This window comes from Ranitomeya variabilis, chromosome 2 (genome assembly GCF_051348905.1).
Source record: "Ranitomeya variabilis isolate aRanVar5 chromosome 2, aRanVar5.hap1, whole genome shotgun sequence".
Taxonomy (NCBI): domain Eukaryota; kingdom Metazoa; phylum Chordata; class Amphibia; order Anura; family Dendrobatidae; genus Ranitomeya; species Ranitomeya variabilis.
The window spans coordinates 53,248,932-53,274,690 of NC_135233.1; the positions used below are offsets into that span (position 1 = coordinate 53,248,932).

Sequence of the window (25,759 nt, forward strand, 5' to 3'; positions counted from 1 at the left end):
AGCCAACAGTATCCCAGCTCAATTAGGGGGAAAGGAGCAAAGGGTTAAGGCAAAGACATGCATTGTCACGCCGAAAACCAGATACAGACAAAACGGCGTGACACTATATATGTCTTCAGCTTTCCTAAGCCATTAGGGTTTTATGGTTAGATGACGGTCATTCCTATTTAGCTTACTCAGGATGTATCTGGCTTTTCCTTCCTAACCCAGCTTACCTTCATGTCTCCTCCATATTTCCTCTCTGTATGTGCTACATTAGTGTTTTACTAATTGATTTACATGTGATTTTGTCCTAATCAAAGTTTTTTTTATTGCTACTATGTTCTGTGGGACTTTTTTACTCCGTCTTTTTGTTTTCCATGTACTGTAAGTGCGAGGGCTCTGGGTTTTCACAAAATGTCGGCAGAGCGCCCGCACCACCGAACACCCGCAGCGGCGCACATTGGAACACCCCTCATCCCAGCCTGCAGCAACGCTCCACTCTTTCCTCCTCCAGCAGCGACCCCGGGATCCTGCTCTACTGCGGCCGATAAAGTATATCTGCATTATAAGACGCACCCCCATTTTCCCCAAAAAAAATTTGGGAAAAAAAGTGCATCTTATAATCCGGAAAATACGTTAAATAAGTGAGACAGGGTAGTCCGAGGTCAAGAGCCAAAAGGGTATGTCATAAACAGAGGGAAGAGACAAAGGCGTAGTCAGGTCATAGTTCAGAGTCAGAATTCCAAGATCAGAGTGTGTGAAGGCAAAAGGGGTAATACAATAGTCAAAAGGTAAATCCAGGGTCCGGCAACAGAAGATCAGAATGTCTGAATTCACAGCACAATGTACAAGCTATCTGGGACCTGCAACTTAGTTAAGTAGCCAGGTAATCACTTAGAACATGTAACACCTGAAGGAAGCTCAGCACCTCCCAGTCTCAGATTGGACCGCTGAGTTGTCAATCAAAACACAGACAACTCAGCACGCCCCTACACTAGCTTGAATGAATGAGCTGTCAATCAAAATACCAACAGCTCAGCACACCTTGCACTAGATTGGATGAATGAGCTGTTAGTCACTACGTCCAAGACACACTGAGCGGAGGAATCGTGACACCAGAAAGGCCGATTTTCTTTGGATGCTCTCGGTAGGTATCAATGCATCTGTCCAACAATGACCTACATGATCGTATAAGTGGGTAAGAGGAATTAAACTTGCTGACTGATTTCCCTTAATAAAAGTTTATCAGGAGTATGGAGAGTTTGTGCCTTGTGATGGAGGCATGTGCTTTTCACAAGCCACGATATGAAGATGCAGACTTACTATTCATGTAGTAAAGTTTTATTCTGCAAAATGGACGTATTGTCTTCAATGTGAGACGCTTCATTCGTTCTGCAAATGTTTTCATTATCTGCTGTTACTTCTAAGTGAATGGAGTTTTCCGCTCATAAATCAATGTTCAGCTAATTTTCTACTATCTTTTTAGTCATACTTGCAACCAATCACACATAAACGACGCAAGGAAGCTGAGAACTGAATGACAGATGGACGGTGACCCAGACTGGAGATCATGTGGACATCACCATCAGCCTAAGATGGGTGAGAAGGCACCACCAAATAGTGGTAGAGAAGCTTATGAAATCCGGTGTCTGTGCAGAGAGTGAAGGATGGAGTCCCTGATCTAGTCTCCTAAGCCCTAAAGCCATAATTGTCTTATTCATTTCTTGTATGAAATTCTTAAATTGTGTTTATTTTAGGGTTTTGGTTGTATATAAGGAGACAGCAAGATCATAATGAACCTGAAGGCTCCCCCGCCCCAAGGCATTGACAATCATTGACTTCAAAGAAAGGTATAGTGATTCCAGCTGATTGTTATAGTTTTCAGAAGTATAAAGACCTCAGAATGAGATAATCATTAAATGGTTATTCCCCAAAAATCTGATTATTTCTGGTGGTCTGATCACGGAGAAATAAGGAAGATTAGGGCTCAGAAACCCAGAGAACGGTGGTATGGACCTTGAATGAAGCAGAACTGCACATCCATTTAGGATGGGACTGCAGAGCCCCATTGTTGGGATCACTGCGGGTTCCACCATCCTAATTGTGGTGACACGAGGAGTCAGCAGGTGCTCTAATCTGCTAGCTGAAGCCGCATGGACCAGTGCTTATCTCACCAAACGCCGAGTAGATCTGTATTCTTTCAGCCGGGGCCGTGGTCCCCTAAACTGTTACCCTGTAGAATGTCAAGTCTGAGTTCCTTGTGATGGAGCCATGATGTTCTGGCAGCTATCCTGTAGAGTGATCATGACTGTGATTTTGTAATGAGTCTCTGGTTCTCTGGATGTCTAGTTATAGAGGCATATTCCCTTTTTATAGTTCACAACTGTTGTCCTTCAAGCCATTATTCACAGTCCAAAGGGAAGCGGTGATAAGATTACCTTTCTTTGTTTATTTATTTATTTAACCAATTTGCATAGTTTTTCCTTTTTTTGTTTTGTAAGTCAACAAGCCACAGGGCCCAAGCAATAGTCATTCAACAAATTAAGCAAACATCCATTGATCAGTGATCTTGTGTCCCTGTTTTGCAAAGATAGCAGTACAATAAACTGTAGGAGCTGACATAAGAGGTAAATAACATTCAAATTACAAATATCAATTTAACCTACAAGAAGAGTCAATATAAACAATATAAATATAAAAGTCTGTGCCTCCTGGCTTACTGAAAACAGACGTGTGAATAATTAAGATTAAATTCTGTGTCGTCACACTGGTGTTAAGGTATAACTTGAATTTTTGGAGAATAAACCTTTATCAGGATTTATTTAACCATCCTTATCTAGCAGCTGCTTCCCTTAAAGTTACTGTCAGCCTTTGGACCCTTGTTTTAAAAAGACCCATTTTAATCTCCTATGAAACATTGGCTTTGAACCCTCCTTATCATGTATTTATCAGCTAGGAGATACACGTGTATCACGGGTGAATCCCTCATGTCATTTAGCATAGGCAGATCTAGTTATCAGCTGGCAGAGCAAAAGTGGCTCTCGGGGAAGGACAGCTATGTACCTCTTACCAAACACTGTTGTCAGGAGCTGGTGATGACTGAGAACCTTCCATGCCAGATCTAGGAGTAGAAAGAGAAGAACAGGGGATAAGGGAGAAACACTGGCCATATGCGATATATAGATGTCATAGAGGGGTCCCCTGTCTATAAACCAGAATGGATCCGCTTTATAAGAGGGGCCTCCACTCTGGCGGGTTCAAATCGCGCATATATGTAAAGAGAATGGGCGCAAATTGACTGTATATACATCGATCGTCTCTCATTTACTGGTCGACGATTATTGTTGGGAACAGAATGATCATTACTATGTCATTTTTATATCAGCCTATAAAATGCAATCACCCAACGCACAAGTGTTTTTTTTTCATTTGTTGAATGGCTGTAGGCATGATTTCCCAGACAGACAAACAAGTATTCTAAATGCATCTTTAGGGTGCAGTCACACGCTGTGTTTTTGCAGTGTTTTTTTCTGTACGAAAAACCAGAGAGGCGACAGGAAAAATGCTGTGTACAATACATGCTGTCTTTTTTTTTTCAAAGCGTTTTTACTTGCGTTTTTCACATTAATTGCAATCGGTGAAAAATGCTGCAAAAACGCAGAAGGAATTGACATGGTGCATGTTGGCAAAAATGCAGCAGGGCTCAAAATACGCATGAGGAAAGAAAAAAAAAACAGCTTGTGCATAAGATTTCAGAAATCTCATTGATTATGCTGGTACTATAAAACATCCAAATACACAGTGTAAAAAATGCAGCAAAAACGCATGTATGAATATAACTTAACATGGACGGACATGTCCTGTAGGTTATCAGTTAGTCACTATATGACAGTATTAATTCCAAGTATGGTATATGCGGCGCGCCCCCACACCGCCGCAGGGCCGAGGGGTACCCGGAGCCGGGCCTCTGGGTCTCAGTCTCGGGGTTGTCACGGTGGCTAGACCCGGTCCGTGGCCCTGTCCGTCAGTGGGGGACGTCCGGTGTAATAGGTGGTAGTAATAGTAGCGATGGAGCGGTGCAGTTGTGGGGTGTAAGTCGCGGTAAATAACGAGGACACCAGGTTGCAGTCTCTTTACCTCTTTACTGGAGATCTCTGAGTCCTCAGTCCAGAACACGGTTCACCAGGCTACGCAAGTCCGGCCGGTCCAATGGCACCTCCAGAGTTCTCCTCTCAGGTGGAAATCTGTGCCTTCCTTCTAGCGCTATGTGTTGTAGTCCTTCCCTGCTGTGCTTACGGAAAGTAACCCCACAACGGTTGTGTCTGTTTCTTAAGTTCCCTCACAACTCGATTTGATGTTCCTCTGTAATCCACCCCTTCCCTGTATTCAGGTTGGAATGGCACCCGTTTGTCAGGTAGGCCTGGAGTTCTTCCGGGACCCTAGAGTCGCCCCTCTCCCGCAATTGCCCCCCAAGACTTCATAGGTGATATGTGGTAGACAGCCCGCCTGAGACCGACTGTCCTGCCGCTGTTTGGAGTATGGCTTGAAGCTGTATTCTAATCCACTCCCTCGGCGTTCCGGCCACCGGTATTGCGCCTCAGCAGGGTGCTGCCTCTTTCAACAAAACCCCTGCTGGTATTCTCCTTCTGCTTGATCTCGTTTCTCACTCAGCACAATCTGTCTCGCTTCTAGTCCTTTCCTTGAGTCCCGCCGCTTCCAGGAGCCTGCGCGGACCCGTTACGTTCTTTCAATGCCAAGCCTCTGCCAGGATCCCACCCCTGGCAGAGACCCTACAGTCTCTCCCTTCACAACACCCCCTGCCACAGGGTGTTGCTCCGTTCAATCCCGTCAGCGTTCTCTCTAACTTTCTGCCTGACCCCCAGTTTACCCACTATGGTGGGGAGTGGCCTAATGAATAGCACCCTTAGCTCCCCCCGGAGGCCCAGCTGTGAAACATATTGGTGTCTGTGATACCTGATTGGAGGAACTCCTTCGGTGCCATCGAACGTACCATGGCTCCCCTTAGCGGCGAAGCCACAGTACTGCAACGACCAGAACTCTGGGGCGCTGCACTCCCCCCTGGTTAAACACAGTACTCCGGGACTGGGAAGAAAAACAACAATACAGATTAGTAAACAGACATACAATTTTGTTGAGTGCAAAACAATAAGTATACTTGAACAGGCTTCCCTTTATGGGAGGTGAGGACACTTTTAACGTTACAAACATGGTCAACATTATAAATTACAGGCTATGCATAACTCCTGTTACCCAACCGGGTATTCTACTTAGTGCAAATTCTGGAACAATAAATTAACATTGCCTTTAAGAAACATACACTCTTAGTTTACCAAAGGCCTTCCTATAATCACATTACAGGGTAAGGTAACTTCACATTCTCCTACTTTGAACCTGCAGGACCGCCTGTCCCTATGGCACCAGACCTACTGCCTCTCCTTTCTTTTACAGGACCGCCCTGTTCATCCAGGGCCTACTGCCTTTCTCTACTATACATGGTATAGACATAACATTCCTTTCGTTTAAAGAACTCTGAGCCAGCTCTACTCGGCTCCTTTAAGGACTCACTCTCTAACCCCTACGGGTTCACTCTCTGTCCTTAGTAACAAAGTAACTTTCAATGGGGACGCGGGGTTTACCTTCTATCCTCACCTTCATTATTACTTCGCTTACTTTCAGCTATGCAGATCTCTATCTCTACCCCTACGGGCTCTCTGCATCTTTTCTTTCTGCAAAACATTATTTAGATTTCACATTTCAACAAATTCAACACATATAACTTAGCATGTAAAACAGTTACATTTCTTTTCAAGGCATCATTATGGCATTACTGTTCTGCAACAGTATCTCTCTCAAGTTCAGTTTCTCACATCCCCTTTAAGAGGAGACCAAGTCTTTCTAAGGTAGCTCGTCTTCTCAGCCTACCAGCCCATGCAAAGGTTCCGGTATGGTATCTTCGCAAAGTGTCTTTAACTAGAACCGGTAGGAAAGATATCTTCACAAAGTGTCTTTGGCTCAAACAAATAGGGCAAATATCTTCGCAAAGTGTCTTTGGCTAAAACCAGTAGGGAGCACCTTTAAGAAGGTGCAAACTATTTACAAGGGAAGTTCGAATCATGCACCGTCCATGATTTCTGCAGTTTGTATAACTTTTGTGCAACAACTTCAGAAAAGGAAAACAAACAAAGAGGATCCCGGGTCAACAGAGGGATCCATTAACCCTGGGCGGGTTTAGCAGCAACTTAAAGGAATAAAAGACAAACAGTAACTATTTACATTTTCAGGTTTCCGAGGTTTACTCTTTTTCAGGCGGCTCGGGCTCCTGCCCCCCAGCCACCGTGGTGCCAGCGTCCGCGGTTCGAACGTGAAGATGAACTCGACTGGCCAACTCGGTGGCCGCAACCAGGCGCACCGTTGCGATGGTGACAAGATCGGGTGCTCCTGGGACCAGGTCCGAGGCGGTAAGGGTCGCGGCTCCAGACATACACCGCCGAACATTCCGTGCATACCACCCGAGCGGGTTCTGGTGGCGGCTGTAGGTCACCGAATCCCCCTTTTGCAATGGTTCTCCACTTCGGCCACAGCAGGGAGCCCTCACGTTACAATGCGCAACAAAAACGTCAGTATCCAATCCTGGCTCGTGTATGAGGCCCCACCCTCTTCTTGCATGGTAGGCCAACACAGTGCCCCGCCTTGTCACGTCTCTGTCATCCCATGCCGGAGGGGGTTGTTGTACTTTCGATGGGCCCATCGACTCGGCCTCTTTCCGGCCTTTCCACTGTAGAATCAAGCACTGTCTATATTGCTCCCATGTAAGCACCGCAAGAGTGGACCCGTTCTCCCGGGATCCATCTGCTCTAAACCAGGGGGTGTCCCACCGAAGAACTACTCCATCTAAGCTCACATCCACAGGCTCCCCCACTCCAGTCGACAGCGGTGGCACCATCCTTCCCAGGTCATCGGGGGATAGCACCATTAGCCCTGCCGAGATAAGTCGCTCCCTACTGCGATAGAGGTGGGTCATGGAAGCGGGCTCGCGGAGGGGAGCAGGGACGCCGGCCATACCTGCGCCCAATATGGTTCCATCGGTGTCGCTCCGGTCCGTTAACGAGGACGCTAGAGTCTGCTGCAGCCCGGACCGGGGCTCCTCCAATGGGATGCTCGGATTCGGCTCCGCTGGCTGTGGTTCCTCCTCCTCTAACTCCGAGGTCGGGATTGGTGGACGTAACTCCGCTGTCGGATCCGCAGGCCTCCGGTCCACCTCCGGTGAAGAAAGGCAGGCCTGAACCGCTTCTTCCTCGCTCAGGCACTCGCCGTTCATCATTGCTGCCTGATAGTCGGTGGCAGTGCATGCACCTAGCTCCGTCATTTCTCCGAGGTCGGGCTTCTCCGTCACCCGCTTCCCGCCGTTGCATATCAAGGGGTGTTTCTCTTCTGCTTTGGGGCAGGTCATTCCTCTGCAGCCAGAAGTGCAGGGGGCGGTAGCCATTTCTCGCGCCACACTGGGAGTCTCCGCCCATAACACGCCCTCCTTCCCCTTGGGTGTAGCAATGGCGGCGCCTTTTGGCGGGAACTTTTGGCGGCTAATGGCGCAGCACAGTCTTACAATAAAGTACAGTCCAAGCACAGTAAATCACAGTCTCTAGGCACACATGACCTGATTCTTCAGGCTTAAGTAGATCCTGTTCGTGACGCCAAGTCTGCGGCGCGCCCCCACACCGCCGCAGGGCCGAGGGGTACCCGGAGCCGGGCCTCTGGGTCTCAGTCTCGGGGTTGTCACGGTGGCTAGACCCGGTCCGTGGCCCTGTCCGTCAGTGGGGGACGTCCGGTGTAATAGGTGGTAGTAATAGTAGCGATGGAGCGGTGCAGTTGTGGGGTGTAAGTCGCGGTAAATAACGAGGACACCAGGTTGCAGTCTCTTTACCTCTTTACTGGAGATCTCTGAGTCCTCAGTCCAGAACACGGTTCACCAGGCTACGCAAGTCCGGCCGGTCCAATGGCACCTCCAGAGTTCTCCTCTCAGGTGGAAATCTGTGCCTTCCTTCTAGCGCTATGTGTTGTAGTCCTTCCCTGCTGTGCTTACGGAAAGTAACCCCACAACGGTTGTGTCTGTTTCTTAAGTTCCCTCACAACTCGATTTGATGTTCCTCTGTAATCCACCCCTTCCCTGTATTCAGGTTGGAATGGCACCCGTTTGTCAGGTAGGCCTGGAGTTCTTCCGGGACCCTAGAGTCGCCCCTCTCCCGCAATTGCCCCCCAAGACTTCATAGGTGATATGTGGTAGACAGCCCGCCTGAGACCGACTGTCCTGCCGCTGTTTGGAGTATGGCTTGAAGCTGTATTCTAATCCACTCCCTCGGCGTTCCGGCCACCGGTATTGCGCCTCAGCAGGGTGCTGCCTCTTTCAACAAAACCCCTGCTGGTATTCTCCTTCTGCTTGATCTCGTTTCTCACTCAGCACAATCTGTCTCGCTTCTAGTCCTTTCCTTGAGTCCCGCCGCTTCCAGGAGCCTGCGCGGACCCGTTACGTTCTTTCAATGCCAAGCCTCTGCCAGGATCCCACCCCTGGCAGAGACCCTACAGTCTCTCCCTTCACAACACCCCCTGCCACAGGGTGTTGCTCCGTTCAATCCCGTCAGCGTTCTCTCTAACTTTCTGCCTGACCCCCAGTTTACCCACTATGGTGGGGAGTGGCCTAATGAATAGCACCCTTAGCTCCCCCCGGAGGCCCAGCTGTGAAACATATTGGTGTCTGTGATACCTGATTGGAGGAACTCCTTCGGTGCCATCGAACGTACCATGGCTCCCCTTAGCGGCGAAGCCACAGTACTGCAACGACCAGAACTCTGGGGCGCTGCATATACACTTATTGATAGAGCCAAATATCTCTGATAACGGTCAAATTCTTTGGATGTGTGGATTATGGAGGGGGTTAGTGAACAAAAAATCTGAGAGAAGGAAAGGGGTGTTAATTCTCTTCCCCATGGACGTCCATACTGTCCAAGAAGGAATATTGTCAGAGCAGGCGTCATATTAGTCTTTAGTAGTCCAGGACGGCCATTCTCTGCCTTTCCAAGATTGGGTAATTCTTTGAAGTATGAAGCCTAAAACACAAGGTAAATTATTCCCCATACCCCCAAGCTACGCTCCAGAATAATTATAGCTGAGGACATACCACAAATATTGGTACAATGCAAGATGGGTAATTTGCCTGGAAAAGTGACCCCAAGATTGAAAGCAGGAGGCTTGCGCTGCATGACAGGTAGAAAAGCCATGAAGATAAAGTGTATTATACACTCCGTGCGGTTCGCTATTCTCTTATGGAAGCGATGCCTCTAGAGGAGAAAATCTCTGCTCGTATGGCGGCCAGGTACGTCTCCATATTATAGCTAAGACTCCGTAGTGTCCCATTGAGGTCTTTGGGTGCCATAATTTGACGTTCTACAACTCAGAGAGAAAATAAAGTACACAAGGCATAATTGCAAAAGGGAATTTAGATTTCGGATGAGAGCAGGCAATGCGAGGCCTGGGGGGACATTTACCTGGACAGACCTGTGTCTCCTCTCGCCATCTGAAGACTTAGCTTTCCGAGAACTAGTCCAACCCATCAATCTACATTCCAGCACAGAATATTACAGGGTTTACAGATGTGCGGGTATGGTGGTGATATCGCCAGACTTGTGGTCAGTACCAGCCTCTGTCACTTAACGGGAACCTGTTAATGGAGGTTTAAGTGTTATATTATATTATATGGCAGATTTTGTCCAAGAATTTGAGAAACAGATACAAATTGGAGTAGCTACCCCTATCACTACCATGCTGTCTACATGTCCTTTTTTTCCTTTAGACATTCTATGAGTTATAGAATAAAATATGATCCTCTCTACTCCACTTTTAATATTTGATGGCTTCTTTGCCTGAAACTATAATTTTATGTAATTATAATATAAAATTTATCCAAAAAAGTATGAATTTGTCCTACCGGTAATTGTATTTCCAGGAGTCCATCATGACAGCACACCAGGAGGTAGTCCTTCTTATCCTCAAGAGACAGGAAACAAACGAGAGGTTAAAGGCAATCCCTTCTTCCACCTCACCCTCAGTGTTTTACCAATTACCCCACCAGGATGGATGCAACCTAATTTTATTGAATTCTCTCACACAAATGTTAACCACACATAAATACAAGGAATTCAGGGGAGAGAATGTAATGGTGCTGTCATAATGGACTCCTGGAAATACAATTACTGGTAGGACTAAAGGTACCTTCACACTAAGCGACGCTGCAGCGATACAGACAACGATGCCGATCACTGCAGCGTCGCTGTTTGGTCGCTGGAGAGCTGTCACACAGACCGCTCTCCAGCGACAAACGATGCCGAGGTCCCCGGGTAACCAGGGTAAACATCGGGTTGCTAAGCGCAGGGCCGCGCTTAGTAACCCGATGTTTAGCCTGGTTACCAGTGTAAAATGTAAAATAACAAACAGTACATACTCACCTTCGCGTCCCCCGGCGTCCGCTTCCCTGCACTGTGAGTGCCGGCCCTAACAGCAGAGCGGTGACGTCACTGCTGTGCTGTGCTTTCACTTTACGGCCGGCGCTCAGTCAGTGCAGGAAGCGGACGGCGGGGGACGCGAAGGTGAGTATGTACTGTTTGTTATTTTACATTTTACACTGGTAACCAGGGTAAACATCGGGTTACTAAGCGCGGCCCTGCGCTTAGTAACCCGATATTTACCCTGATTACCATTGTAAAACATTGCTGGTATCGTTGCTTTTGCTGTCAAACACAACGATACACGGCGATCTGACGACCAAATAAAGTTCTGAACTTTAACCAACGACCAGCGATATCACAGCAGGATCCTGATCGCTGCTGCGTGTCACACTCAACGATATCGCTAGCCAGGACGCTGCAACGTCACGGATCGCTAGCGATATCGTTTAGTGTGAAGGTACCTTAAGTCCTACTTTCCAGGACGTCCCTCATGACAGCACACCAGGAGGAATATCAAATAAATGGATTCTAGGGAGGGACCACTGCCTGAAGGACTTTCCTTCCATAGGCTAACTGTTGGCCCGATAATATGTCCAGCTTGTAGTGTCTACAGAAGTTGCTTAGGCTAGACTAGGTTGGTGCCCTACATATCTGGTTGACTGATGCTCCTGCCCTATCAGCCCAAGAAGCAGAGATTAATTGCATTGAATGTGCCTTAACGACCAGGAAAATGGTGGATGTGATCCATCTGGCTAAGGTTGCTTTCAAGGTCTTTTTGGCTCTGTTTTTGCCTGAGAACTGAACAAAGAGGTTTGAATCTTGTCTCCAAGCTTCTGTAGCTTCAATGTAGCGTAGAACCGACCACCTTACATCCAGTGAATTAAACATTTTCTCTTTCTCGTTCCTTGGGTACGGGAAAAAGGAAAGTAGAATGATCTCCTGGTTTATGTTTACACTGGAAACCACCTTAGGAAGAAATTTTGGGTCAAGCTTAAGCACTATGCGATCTTCTAGAATACGAAGGGATAGGATCTCTCACTGACAGGGCTTGGATCTCTCAAACTCTCTTTCCTCAAGTGACTGTTACCAAGAAACTCATCTTCATAGAAAGCAATTTGATGTTGAGATCTTCCTGAGGCTCAAAAGGAAATCTACATAGAGCATTTAGCACCATGTTTAGATCCCACAGGGGCACTGATTTCCTAACTGTGGGCCTAAGGGTACCGTCACACAGTGGCATTTTCATCGCTACGACGGCACGATTCGTGACGTTCTAGCGATATCGTTACGATCTCGCAGTGTCTGACACCAGGGCCGGACTGGGACTAAAATTCAGCCCTGGCATTTGAAGTTACACAGGCCCACTTGTCACATGGTGACTGTATAATATCTTTGTACACTTGTAGGCAGGGCCGGTTTTAGGCAAAGTGGGGCCCTAGGCAAAGTTTAAAATGGGTCCCCAAATGCTAACATATTGCACATCACACAGAAGCCTTTCTGTTGTATTTACGTGCGCTGAGTTCAGGCCGCTAAACGAGTTTGATCGACAATACTGAAGTTGTTCAACGCTTGTTTCCCGGCCTCTTTCCACCAGCTGAGGAATAATGATGAGACAGAACGATCACTAATAGATCACCATACAATATCATGTTTTCAGCAGCACATCTACAGTTTACACTGGCAATGTGCTGCTGACAACAAGGCTTTTTGTTCCAGCAAAAACAATCCGAATATGCAGCATTTTACTTGTTTAGTAAAATACACCACATAGTCCTCCATATATTATAATGTGCTCCATAGTCCTCCATATAGTATAATACACTCCCTATAGTCCTCCATATATTAAAATACACTGCTCAGTCCTCCACATAGTATAATACACTCCTCATAGTCCTCCATATAGCATAATACAATCCTCATAGTCCTCCATATAGCATAATACAATCCTCATAGTGCTCCATATAGTATAATGCACCGCCACAGTCATCCATGTAGTACAATTCACTTCCCATAGTATAATGCACCCCATAGTTCTTCATATAGTATAACGTATTCCCCATAGTCCTCGATACAGTATAATGCAGCCCACATATAGTATAATGCAGCCACCCCAGAGTATAATGCAGCCACCCCAGAGTATAATGCAGCCACCCCACGGAGTATAATGCAGCCACCCCAGAGTATGTAACCCCCATAGAATATAATACAGCCCACCTCCCCATAATATATAATGTAGCCCCCCATAGAATATAATGCAGCCCCCCATAGTATATAACGCAGCCTCCCCCATAGAATATAATATACCCCCACAATAGTATATAACACAGCCACATAGTACATAACATGGCCTCCCCCATAGAATATAATATACTCCCCATAGTATATAGCAAAGCCCGCATATTATATAGCACAAACCGCATAGTATACAGCACAGCCTGCATACTATAGCACAGCTCGCGTAGTAGATAACACAGCCCACACAGCAGTATTCAGCACAGACCACACAGTAGTATACAGCACAGACCACACAGTAGTATACAGCACAGCCCACGTAGAAGTATACAGCACAGTCCACACAGTAGTATACAGCACAGCCCACAGAGTAATATATACAGCACAGCCCACAAAGTAATATATACAGCACAGCCCACAAAGTAATATATACAGCACAGCCCAGAGAACTATATACAGCACAGCCCACAGAGAACTATATAAAGCACAGCCCAGAGTACTATATACAGCACAGCCCAGAGTACTATATAAAGCACAGCCCAGAGAGTACTATATACAGCACAGCCCAGAGAGTACTATATACAGCACAGCCCACAGAGTACTATATACAGCACAGCCCACAGAGTACTATATACAGCACAGCCCACAGAGTACTATACACAGCACAGCCCACAGAGTACTATATACAGGTCCTTCTCAAAAAATTAGCATATAGTGTTAAATTTCATTATTTACCATAATGTAATGATTACAATTAAACTTTCATATATTATAGATTCATTATCCACCAACTGAAATTTGTCAGGTCTTTTATTGTTTTAATACTGATGATTTTGGCATACAACTCCTGAAAACCCAAAAAACCTGTCTCAATAAATTAGCATATCAAGAAAAGGTTCTCTAAACGACCTATTACCCTAATCTTCTGAATCAACTAATTAACTCTAAACACATGCAAAAGATACCTGAGGCTTTTAAAAACTCCCTGCCTGGTTCATTACTCAAAACCCCCATCATGGGTAAGACTAGCGACCTGACAGATGTCAAGAAGGCCATCATTGACACCCTCAAGCAAGAGGGTAAGACCCAGAAAGAAATTTCTCAACAAATAGGCTGTTCCCAGAGTGCTGTATCAAGGCACCTCAATGGTAAGTCTGTTGGAAGGAAACAATGTGGCAGAAAACGCTGTACAACGAGAAGAGGTGACCGGACCCTGAGGAAGATTGTGGAGAAGGACCGATTCCAGACCTTGGGGAACCTGAGGAAGCAGTGGACTGAGTCTGGTGTGCAGGAAATGGGCTACAGGTGCCGCATTCCCCAGGTAAAGCCACTTTTGGGCTACAGAGAAGCAGCACTGGACTGTTGCTAAGTGGTCCCAAGTACTTTTTTCTGATGAAAGCAAATTTTGCATGTCATTCGGAAATCAAGGTGCCAGAGTCTGGAGGAAGACTGGGGAGAAGGAAATGCCAAAATGCCTGAAGTCCAGTGTCAAGTACCCACAGTCAGTGATGGTGTGGGGTGCCATGTCAGCTGCTGGTGTTGGTCCACTGTGTTTCATCAAGGGCAGGGTCAATGCAGCTAGCTATCAGGAGATTTTGGAGCACTTCATGCTTCCATCGGCTGAAATGCTTTATGGAGATGAAGATTTCATTTTTCAGCACGACCTGGCACCTGCTCACAGTGCCAAAACCACTGGTAAATGGTTTACTGACCATGGTATTACTGTGCTCAATTGGCCTGCCAACTCTCCTGACCTGAACCCCATAGAGAATCTGTGGGATATTGTGAAGAGAAAGTTGAGAGACGCAAGACCCAACACTCTGGATGAGCTTAAGGCCGCTATTGAAGCATCCTGGGCCTCCATAACATCTCAGCAGTGTCACAGGCTGATTGCCTCCATGCCACGCCGCATTGAAGCAGTCATTTCTGCCAAAGGATTCCCGACCAAGTATTGAGTGCATAACTGAACATTATTATTTGATGGTTTCTTTGTTTGTTATTAAAAAACACTTTTATTTGATTGGACGGGTGAAATATGCTAATTTATTGAGACAGGTTTTTTGGGTTATCAGGAGTTGTATGCCAAAATCATCAGTATTAAAACAATAAAAGACCTGACAAATTTCAGTTGGTGGATAATGAATCTATAATATATGAAAGTTTAATTGTAATCATTACATTATGGTAAATAATGAAATTTAACACTATATGCTAATTTTTTGAGAAGGACCTGTACAGCACAGCCCACAGAGTACTATATACAGCTCAGCCCACAGAGTACTATATACAGCACAGCCTACAGAGTACTATATACAGCACAGCCCACAGAGAACTATATACAGCACACAGTAGCATACAGCACAGAGCACAGCCCACAGATAACTATATACAGCCCACAGTAGTATACAGCACAGAGCACAGCCCACAGAGAACTATATACAGCACAGAGCACAGCCCACAGAGAACTATATACAGCCCACAGTAGCATACAGCACAGAGCACAGCCCACAGAGAACTATATACAGCCCACAGTAGTATACAGCACAGAGCACAGCCCACAGAGAACTATATACAGCACAGAGCACAGCCCACAGAGAACTATATACAGCCCACAGTAGCATACAGCACAGAGCACAGCCCACAGATAACTATATACAGCCCACAGTAGTATACAGCACAGAGCACAGCCCACAGAGAACTATATACAGCACAGAGCACAGCCCACAGAGAACTATATACAGCCCACAGTAGCATACAGCACAGAGCACAGCCCACAGAGAACTATATACAGCCCACAGTAGCATACAGCACAGAGCACAGCCCACAGAGAGCTATATACAGCCCACAGTAGTATACAGCACAGAGCACAGCCCACAGAGAACTATATACAGCCCACAGTAGTATACAGCACAGAGCACAGCCCACAGAGAGCTATATACAGCCCACAGTAGTATACAGCACAGAGCACAGCCCAGAGAACTATATACAGCCCACAGTAGTATACAGCACAGAGCACAGCCCACAGAGAACTATATACAGCCCACAGCAGTATACAGCACAGAGCACAGCCCACAGAGAACTATATACAGCCCACAGCAGTATACAGCACAGAGCACAGCCCACAGAGAACTATATATAGCACAGAGCACACAGTAGTATACAGCACAGAGCACAGCCCACAGAGTACTATATATAGCACACAGCCCACGGTAGTATACAGCACAGAGCACAGCCCACAGAGTACTATATATAGCACAGAGCACACAGTAGTATACAGCACAGAGCACAGCCCACAGAGAACTATATACAGCACAGAGCACAGCCCACAGAGAACTATATACAGCCCACAGTAGCATACAGCACAGAGCACAGCCCACAGAGAACTATATACAGCCCACAGTAGCATACAGCACAGAGCACAGCCCACAGAGAGCTATATACAGCCCACAGTAGTATACAGCACATAGCACAGCCCACAGAGAACTATATACAGCCCACAGTGGTATACAGCACAGAGCACAGCCCACAGAGAGCTATATACAGCCCACAGTAGTATACAGCACAGAGCACAGCCCAGAGAACTATATACAGCCCACAGTAGTATACAGCACAGAGCACAGCCCACAGAGTACTATATATAGCACAGAGCACACAGTAGTATACAGCACAGAGCACAGCCCACAGAGAACTATATACAGCACAGAGCACAGCCCACAGAGAACTATATACAGCCCACAGTAGCATACAGCACAGAGCACAGCCCACAGAGAACTATATACAGCCCACAGTAGCATACAGCACAGAGCACAGCCCACAGAGAGCTATATACAGCCCACAGTAGTATACAGCACAGAGCACAGCCCACAGAGAACTATATACAGCCCACAGTAGTATACAGCACAGAGCACAGCCCACAGAGAGCTATATACAGCCCACAGTAGTATACAGCACAGAGCACAGCCCAGAGAACTATATACAGCCCACAGCAGTATACAGCACAGAGCACAGCCCACAGAGAACTATATACAGCCCACAGCAGTATACAGCACAGAGCACAGCCCACAGAGAACTATATACAGCCCACAGCAGTATACAGCACAGAGCACAGCCCACAGAGAACTATATATAGCACAGAGCACACAGTAGTATACAGCACAGAGCACAGCCCACAGAGTACTATATATAGCACACAGCCCACGGTAGTATACAGCACAGAGCACAGCCCACAGAGTACTATATATAGCACAGAGCACACAGTAGTATACAGCACAGAGCACAGCCCACAGAGAGCTATATACAGCCCACAGTAGTATACAGCACAGAGCACAGCCCACAGAGAACTATATACAGCCCACAGCAGTATACAGCACAGAGCACAGCCCACAGAGAACTATATACAGCCCACATCTCTTCTCTTCCTCCCCTCACCTCCTCCGAGAATGGCCCCACAGTCCAGAAAAAAAAAAACTCTCCTCACCTCTCCTCGTGCCCAGCGTTGCTTCCTGGTTCCTGCTCCTGTCTCAGCAGCTGCAGTCTGCCCGGGACACAGCAGGTGCGCGATGATATGACATCATCGCGCACCCGCAGTGTCAGAGGCAGAGCGGGGAATGATGGGAGAGGAGCATCTGTAGACGCTCTCTCCTCCATCATTGCATTCAACTGTACCGGCGTCTATACGCCGGTATAGTTGAATGCGACGGCGGGGGCGGCGGATTGAGCGGCCCACCACTGGCACCGGCCCTTCTGGCATTTGCCAGAAGTGCCCTATGGCCAGTCCGGCCCTGTCTGACACGCACCAGCGATCAGGGAGTCTGCTGAGAATCGTACGTCGTAGCAGATCGTTTGAAACTTTCTTTCGTCGCTGGATCTCCCGCTGTCATCGCTGGATCGTTGTGTGTGACAGCGATCCAGCGATGCGTTCACTGGTAACCAGGGTAAACATCGGGTTACTAAGCGCAGGGCCGCGCTTAGTAACCCGATGTTTACCGTGGTTACCAGCGTAAAAGTAAAAAAAACAAACCGTACATACTCACCATCTGATGTCCGTCAGGTCCCTTGCCGTCTGCTTCCCGCTCTGACTGTCTGCCGGCCGGAAAGTGAGAGCAGATCACAGCGGTGACGTCACCGCTGCGCTCTGCTCTCACTGTACGGCGGCACTCAGTCAGAGCGGGAAGCGGACGGCAAGGGACCTGACGGACATCAGATGGTGAGTATGTACGGTTTGTTTTTTTTACTTTTACGCTGGTAACCACGGTAAACATCGAGTTACTAAGCGCGGCCCTGCGCTTAGTAACCCGATGTTTACCCTGGTTACCAGCGAACCTCGGCATCGTTGGTCGCTGGAGAGCGGTCTGTGTGACAGCTCCCCAGCGACCATACAACGACTTACCAACGATCACGGCCAGGTCGTATCGCTGGTCGTGATCGTTGGTAAATCGTTATGTGAGACGGTACCCTTACTCTGCTGATCACTTAAGGGAACCTAGCAACCAAGGGATGGTTTGCCAGCGGGTAGTCCAAAAAGGTGCTTTGAGCTGAAATCTGGAAACTCAGCGTGCTAGGCCTTAAGGGGAATCTGTCACCCCCATGGACGTTTTTAAGCTATTAATATGGGCATACAGATAATAGAATGGTTAAAATAGCCTTATCTGTATGCCTCATAGCTGTGGTCTAGTTGTTCAGAAATTTAGTTCTAATCTTTTATGTTAATGATTTCTTCCAGGTTCCGGGGCGTGCCATAACTAGAGGAAATCTTTGCCTCCTGTCTTCATTATCATACCACTCTCCTCCCATGCACATCACACTACCCTGTGATGTGCAGTTGTGGCGCCGTAATCCCAGGCCTGCGCCCTGCACTCGCGCCATTATCAGAACCTTATCCGCCCTTGAAGGGCAGTGTCTTCAGCCTTCTTCTGCGCAGTAGCATGGGAGGAGGGTGCTTTGATAATTAAGACAGGCGGCAGAAATTTCTCCTAGGCACCTCATACCCCGGATCCATTTACCTGTATGACCTGTATGCCCATAGTAATTGATTTTAAAGCATCCCAGAGGTTGACAGATTCCCCTTAACCCCTGTTTGAACCCAAGCTGAAGAAATTCTAGGATGGATTTTTGGAATGTCTGGGTGGGAGGGGTCAATAATGGATTCCCCAAAATGAGAGAAAAACTTATTCCAGATTTTAGAATAAATATCAGAAGTTACCAATTTTCTAGATGCTTGCATTGTTGTGATCACTCAATCCGACAGACCCTGAGATATTAAGATCTGCCGCTCAGGATTCAAGGTTGTCAGTAGGTGTATATCCTGATGTAGGAGGAGTTCTTGAGATTGAGAGGTCATTTCTTTGTGGAAGGGGAAGTGGAACCTGTAGAGCCATGTGATCTAATAGAGGAAACCAACTCCTTTTCGGCCAGAAAGGGGCAACCAATAATACTGTAGCCTGATCTTCTCGGATTTTTCTCAGGACCCTTGGCATTAATGTAAATGAAGGGAAAGCATAGAGTAGATCTCCATCCCATCTTTGAGACAAGGCGACCACCCTTTCCGAGTTGTCCTCTGGGTTCAGGGAGAAGAAATTTGTCACCTTTGCTTCGTGTTTTTCCAGGTTGCAAACAGGTCTACTTGAGGGACACCCCTGGTTCAGTTGTTGAAGCACGTCTATGTTTAAATCGTCACTGAGGAAGTCTGTAACCTTTTTTTGAGAACCTTTTAGGTGGACTGCTGAAATACAAAGAATAGTCCTTTCTGCCCACCGAAAGATTTGTAAGGCCATAGCCAGCAGAGCTGCCCTTTTGGACCTCCTTGATGATGAACAAAGGAGACCGCTGTGACGTTGTCTGTCAGGATTTCCACGTGTCGGCTTTTGACATGCCCTTGCACCTCTAAAGCATCTCACATACGGCTTGCAGTTCTCTGTAGATGTACGATCTTTCTCAAATTTCTGGAGACCATGTCCCCTGAAGGTATTGATCTTCTACTTCAGCTCCTCAACCAAGCTGACTTGCGTCTGTTGTTACCTGGATGCATGGGGAAAGAATCCATGGAACCCCTTTCTGGAGCTTTGTTAGAGACGTCCACCATGATAGCGAAGTCTTCAGTCTTGTAGATATAATCATCTTGCTGTCTAGTCCAGATGGTTGTCAGTTCCAGGTCCTTAGAATTGCTTCCTGCAAAACTCTTGAGTGGGCTTGGCTCAATTGCACACTTGGGCTTCAGGATATCATCAATCCCAAATTCCTCATTGTGTATCTATTTTACCTGGAAGGATCGAACTCTGTTTCTGACCTTTTCTATTTTTATTGGGGGCAGAAAGGACATTCTGACATGGGAGATGAGGAGAACTTTCAGAAACACCTTCCACATGTCTGGCTTTAAATTGGATTTTTCCCAATTGATGAACCAACCTAGATATTTTAGCATGAGGATAGTCTCTGAGAGATGATGATTGGGATAACGCAATGAGTCCCCCACCAAGAGAAGATCGTTCAAGTATTGGATGATAATTATCACTTTTTTTTCCTCAAAAAAGCCAAAAGCTCCGTCATTAGTTTTGTAAATATCCGAGGGGCCGAGGATAGGCCAAACGGAAAGCACTGATACTGGAAGTGGTAGATTATCCCCTGATGTTCAATTCAAATTTCAGGAATCGTTGGCAAGTGGGATGGATGGCCACATGATAATATGCATCTTTTAGATCTAAGGTGCACATCACTGATCCCTTTCCTATTAACGGGATTTAATTGTCTCCATTTTGAACTTTCTGTACCTGACCCACTGGTTTAGGGGCTTATTAGATTTATAATGGTATGATACTGTCCTGAGGGGTTTTTTTATGGAGAAGAGACTGGAACAGTGACCCTGGCTCATCTCCGGGTGGGGTACTAGAATGAATGCTCCAGACAATATCAGATCTCTGAGGTCCCCTAAGAGCCTTTTTAGGGAGGTTGGAGGCTGAGGGATGGTTAGAATAAATTTTCTGGAGGGGGATGAGTAAATTCTATTCTGTACAGTCGGTAGAATCCACCGATTCTCTGAGATGGTATGCCAACCCTCCAAAAAGAATAGAAGGCATCCCCCCGACTCCACTGACGTCAAGGTTTCCCTGATAGGCCTGAACTAAACTGGGTGTCTCTACCCTTATCTCCCTTGGGGTGACTCTACCTTCTTGTTTCACCTTTCTCTTTGAATTCTTGTCTCTGGGACAGATGGGACCTATTAAGAGAATATCTCCTTGTCTTGTCCTTTCTTCTTGGAAACCTTTTTTTGTCGGAAGCCTTTCTAGGTTCTCATCTAACACAGGCCTGAACACATGTAACCCTAAAAATGGGATAGAGCATAGTTTGCTTTTCAAATGACTATTCCCCTACCAGGTTTTTAACCAGATGGCCTGCTTAGCTGAGTTAGAAAGGACGTTGCTTCTGGCTGCAAACCTTACTGACTGTCGAAGCATCCGCCATAAGCTCTGTCGCCTTTTTCAGCATGGGAAGGGACTCTAACACAACCTCCCTGGGAGTATTGAATTTTAATTTAGACGTTAATTTGTCAGTTCACAAACATATGGATCTGGCTTCAGAAGTGGCGGCTATATTAGCGACGTCAGCTGATGCCTCACAGGGTCTTCTTAGCAACCATTCTGTCTGTCTATCCATAGCATCTTGGAAACATGAAAAGTCTTCAAAGGGGATTGAGGTCTTCCTTGCCACTTTAGCCATTGTAGTGTCAATTTTTGAGATCTCTTCCCAAACCTTGACTTCCTCTGAATCAATGGGGAGAGGGGCACTGTAGTCTTTGGGAATGACAAGCCTCATTTCTGCATCTTCCCATTCCTCCAAGATCATGGCCTTGATATGTTTCTTGACTTGGAATACTCGGTTCCTCTGATTCCTCAGTCCTCCAAACATCTCATTTTGTATTGTATCTGTACTGCACTTAATAAATCATCAGTATCCTCAGATTAGAAATAATACTTTTTTTTTCGCTCTTCTGAGGTATAACTTCTTCATTTTCCAGATCCTGATGAGAATAGTAAGAACATTCTTCCTCTTCTGATGATTCCTCCATTTCACATATAGCTCTGTTATGAGGTGAACCGTTAGAGGCGGAACAAGACTGGAGACTTTGTACTTCCTCCCTGATCATGGATCTCATGTCAGCCACAAATGAGATGTGTTCCTCTTGTAGGATTTTCATGATGCAGTGCACCCATAAGTGTATCTTATGTGCCTCTGGTAGTTTGGTGTTGCATGTCGCATATTTTCTGACTTTCTTACTGGAGGAAGATCCAGACCTTATAAGCTCCTCTATCCTAAACTTAAACAAGATAGGAGATTTTTGAATTTAAATGAACACATAGTCTTTATCGGGAGGGTTAATGGAGCCAATAAGGTTATAAACTTACAATGCCAAGGGATTATTCAGACGGTGTCTCTGAACGTGTAGGATTAACTTCGGCTTTTGTTAAATCCTTACCAAACCTGACAGGATATGAGACATGGTTTGCATACAGTAAACCATTGCATATCCGTTATATTTTTATATGTCCCTCACTAATAATGTTAGCAGTGTGTATGTGCAAAATTTGGGAGCTGTAGGTGTTAAATGAAAGGGTTAATTCACAGAAAAAACTGGCGTGGGCTCCCACGCAATTTTCTCCACCAGAGAGGGAAACCAGTGACTGAGGGCAGATATTAATAGCCTAGAGAGGGTCCATGGTTGTTTCCCCCCCGTGGCTAAAAAGATCTGCCCCCAGCCACCCCAGAAAATGCACATCTGTAAGATGCCCGGTAGCATTGGCATATGGGGTAATAAGGGGTTAATGTCACCTTGCTATTGTAATGTTACATTAAGCCTGGTCAATAATGGAGAGGTGTCAATAAGACATCTATCTATTATTAATCCAATAGTATAAAAGGGTTAAAAATACACACACACATTAATAATAAAGTAGTTTAATGAAATAATGAAACACACAGGTTTTTAACATCTTTATTGCATGCTCAATCCAAACGAAGCCCTCGTTCTCCTGTAAAAAACTCCAAAATAAAAAAGCAACAATATCTCATACCTGTCCGCCGTACAGTCATGTCCCACGCTGTAAATCTATCTCAAGGGGTTAAATAGTTTACAACCGGGAGCGGTGCTAATGCTACTGGCCGAGCTGTAAACGACTGGGGAATTAATGAAATGCAGGATTGAATTATCGCCTATTCTGCTATCTAACTCTCTATGAAATATAAAGATATATATATATATGTGTGTGTCAATGACATCTATATATATTATCGTCTAAGGGTCACTTCCATCTGTTTGTCTGTCTGTTTGTCTGTCACAGTAATCCCGCGTTGCTGATTGGTCATGGCCGCCAGGCCGCGACCAATCAGCGACGGGCACAGTCCGGCTGCGAATTCGCCCCTTCCTACTCTCTGTCAGTGCCCCCTCCATACTCCCCTCCAGTCAGTGCTCACACAAGGTTAATAGCTGTGTTACACCGCGTTATGCCGCGGTGTAACGCAGTCTGTTAATGCTATTAACCCTGTGTGACCAACGTTTTACTATTGATGCTGCCTATGCAGCATCAATAGTAAAAAGATCTAATGTTAAAAATAATAAACAAAATAAAAAATCATTATATTCTCACCTTCCGACGCCTTTCCTGCTTATCGCAACGCTATATACTACTTTGGCTGTGTTATATACTGCGTGGGCTGTGTTATATACTACGTGTGCAGTGTTATATTCTACATGGGCTGTGTTATATACTACGTGGGCTGTGTTATATACTACGTGGGCAGTGTTATATACTACGTGGGCAGTGTTATATACTGCGTGGATGCTATATATTACGTGGGCTGTGTTATATACTAAGTGGGCAGTGTTATATACTACGTGCGCAGTGATATATACTACATGGGCTGTGTTATATACTACGTGGGCACTGTTATATACTACGTGGGCACTGTTATATACTACATGGGCAGTGTTATATACTACGTGCGCAGTGTTATATACTATGTGGGCAGTGTTATATACTACGTGGGCTGTGTTATATACTACGTGGGCTGTGTTATATACTACATGGGCAGTGTTATATACTACGTGCGCAGTGTTATATACTATGTGGGCAGTGTTATATACTACGTGGGCTGTGTTATATACTACGTGGGCAGTGTTATATACTACGTGGGCAGTGTTATATACTACGTGGGCAGTGTTATATACTACGTGCGCAGTGTTATATACTGTGTGGGCTGTGTTATATACTACGTGGCTGTGTTATATACTACATGGCTCCTATATACTACATGGCTGTGCTATATACTACGTGGCTGACTGTGTTACGTGGCCTCTGCTATATGCTATGTGGCTGCTATATAAATATACATACATACATATTCTAGAATACCTGATGAGTTAGAATCGGGCCACCATCTAGTATATATATATATATATATATATATATATATATATCTTTAGTATATATATAGTCTGCAGTGTGATTCCTAGAAGTGTGTCCTAAAAGTGTGAAGTTTACAGTAGAATTAAAACCTGAAAGATGCATACAGACTGTGCCCTGCTACCTGCCACCATCGCACTCTAACAAGCATCTCTATTCTTCCGACAGGTATGTTCATCCACCCAGCTCTCCTGCTCTCCTGCGGTCTGTCAATGAAGTGCACATAGTACATCACCCAGCTTCGCACACAGACTTTCCTCTGCTCCTAGCATTCTCATGGTATGTTCATCCACCCAGCTCTCCTGCTGTCTGTCTATGAAGTGCACATAGTACATCACCAAGCTTTGCACATAGACTCTCCTCTGCACCTAGCATCCACATGGTATGCCTTTCAGCTAACCCCAGCTTTACCCCACCCGTGTTATTTATGACATTGTTTACTCAGGCTTGATTGTATGCATCTGGTCCACCCTTAATTCTCTGACCAAGATGAGCAGAGACCGCTCCTCTCTGCTTCACACCTGAACGCACTTAGTTTTACATACATTGCATAGCTAAAGTCTGCAATGACTTTAGTCTGCAGTGTGATTCCTAGAAGTGTGTCCTAAAAGTGTGGAGTTTACAGTAGAATTAAAACCTGAATTGAACCTGAAGGGAACTGAAGGTAACTGGCCAGTCACTGTAAACAATGTTTCTGATTATTTTCACTCTCACCCCTATAATCCTTCACTTTATGCTACCTCCCCTAATCCCCACACCAAGTAAGGAACTGTTCATCTCCTCTTCAATCCTCCCCATCCATCTCACCTCCTCCTCAGAACTGTTCCTTAACCTACAATCCTCTGCCTCCAAACACAGACAGCCCCCTCACGCCCTCTCCTGCTCCCACCTGCTAACACTTTCTCTGCTCCTTCTCACTGCTGGCGATATCTCTCCAAATCCTGGTCCTCCTCACCACATTCCCACAGTCATTTCTACCTCCCATCCACGCTCTATCACAAACGTCCGTAACCTCTCTAACCTTATACCCATTCACCCAGCCCCCGCTTCCCCAGTCCCACTAACAGGAGCTCTGTGGAACGCACGCTGTCTGCAACAAGCTTTCCTACATCCATGATCTTTTTGTTACTACCAAACTTTCCTTCCTCGCCATCATCGAAACCTGGCTCACCCCTTCTGACACAGCCTCCCCTGCTGCACTCTCTTCCGGTGGCTTCCACCTTTCTCACACACCCCGCCCTAGCAGCAAACATGGTGGAGGAGTTGGTTTTCTCCTGTCAGATAACTGCTCCTTCACCCCAATCCCACTGCCACCCTCTGTTACCCTCCCTTCCTTTGAGGTGCACTCTATGCGCATCTACTCCCCCTCCAACCTCCAACTGACTGTCATTTACCGCCCCCCAGGGCCAGCCACAACCTTCTTTGACCACTTCACCACCTGGCTACTTCATTTCCTTTCCGAGGACATCCCCACTATCATCATAGGCGACTTCAACATCCCCATTGACATTTCCCTCTCAGCTGCCACTAAACTTCTATCTCTCACTTCCTCCTTCGGCCTCACTCAATGGTCTT

The 25,759-nt window shown here is 46.1% G+C and overlaps 1 long non-coding RNA gene across 1 annotated transcript; it reads right to left on the bottom strand.

Annotated features, from left to right (window-relative positions):
• Positions 1-3,017: 3,017 nt before the first annotated feature.
• On the bottom strand, positions 3,018-10,103 carry LOC143809079 (uncharacterized). The gene is made up of 3 exons (XR_013222063.1): positions 9,983-10,103; positions 9,543-9,715; positions 3,018-3,103 (listed from the first exon to the last, which is right to left on the bottom strand). It is a non-coding gene; the product is annotated as an uncharacterized LOC143809079 (long non-coding RNA).
• Positions 10,104-25,759: the final 15,656 nt, after the last annotated feature.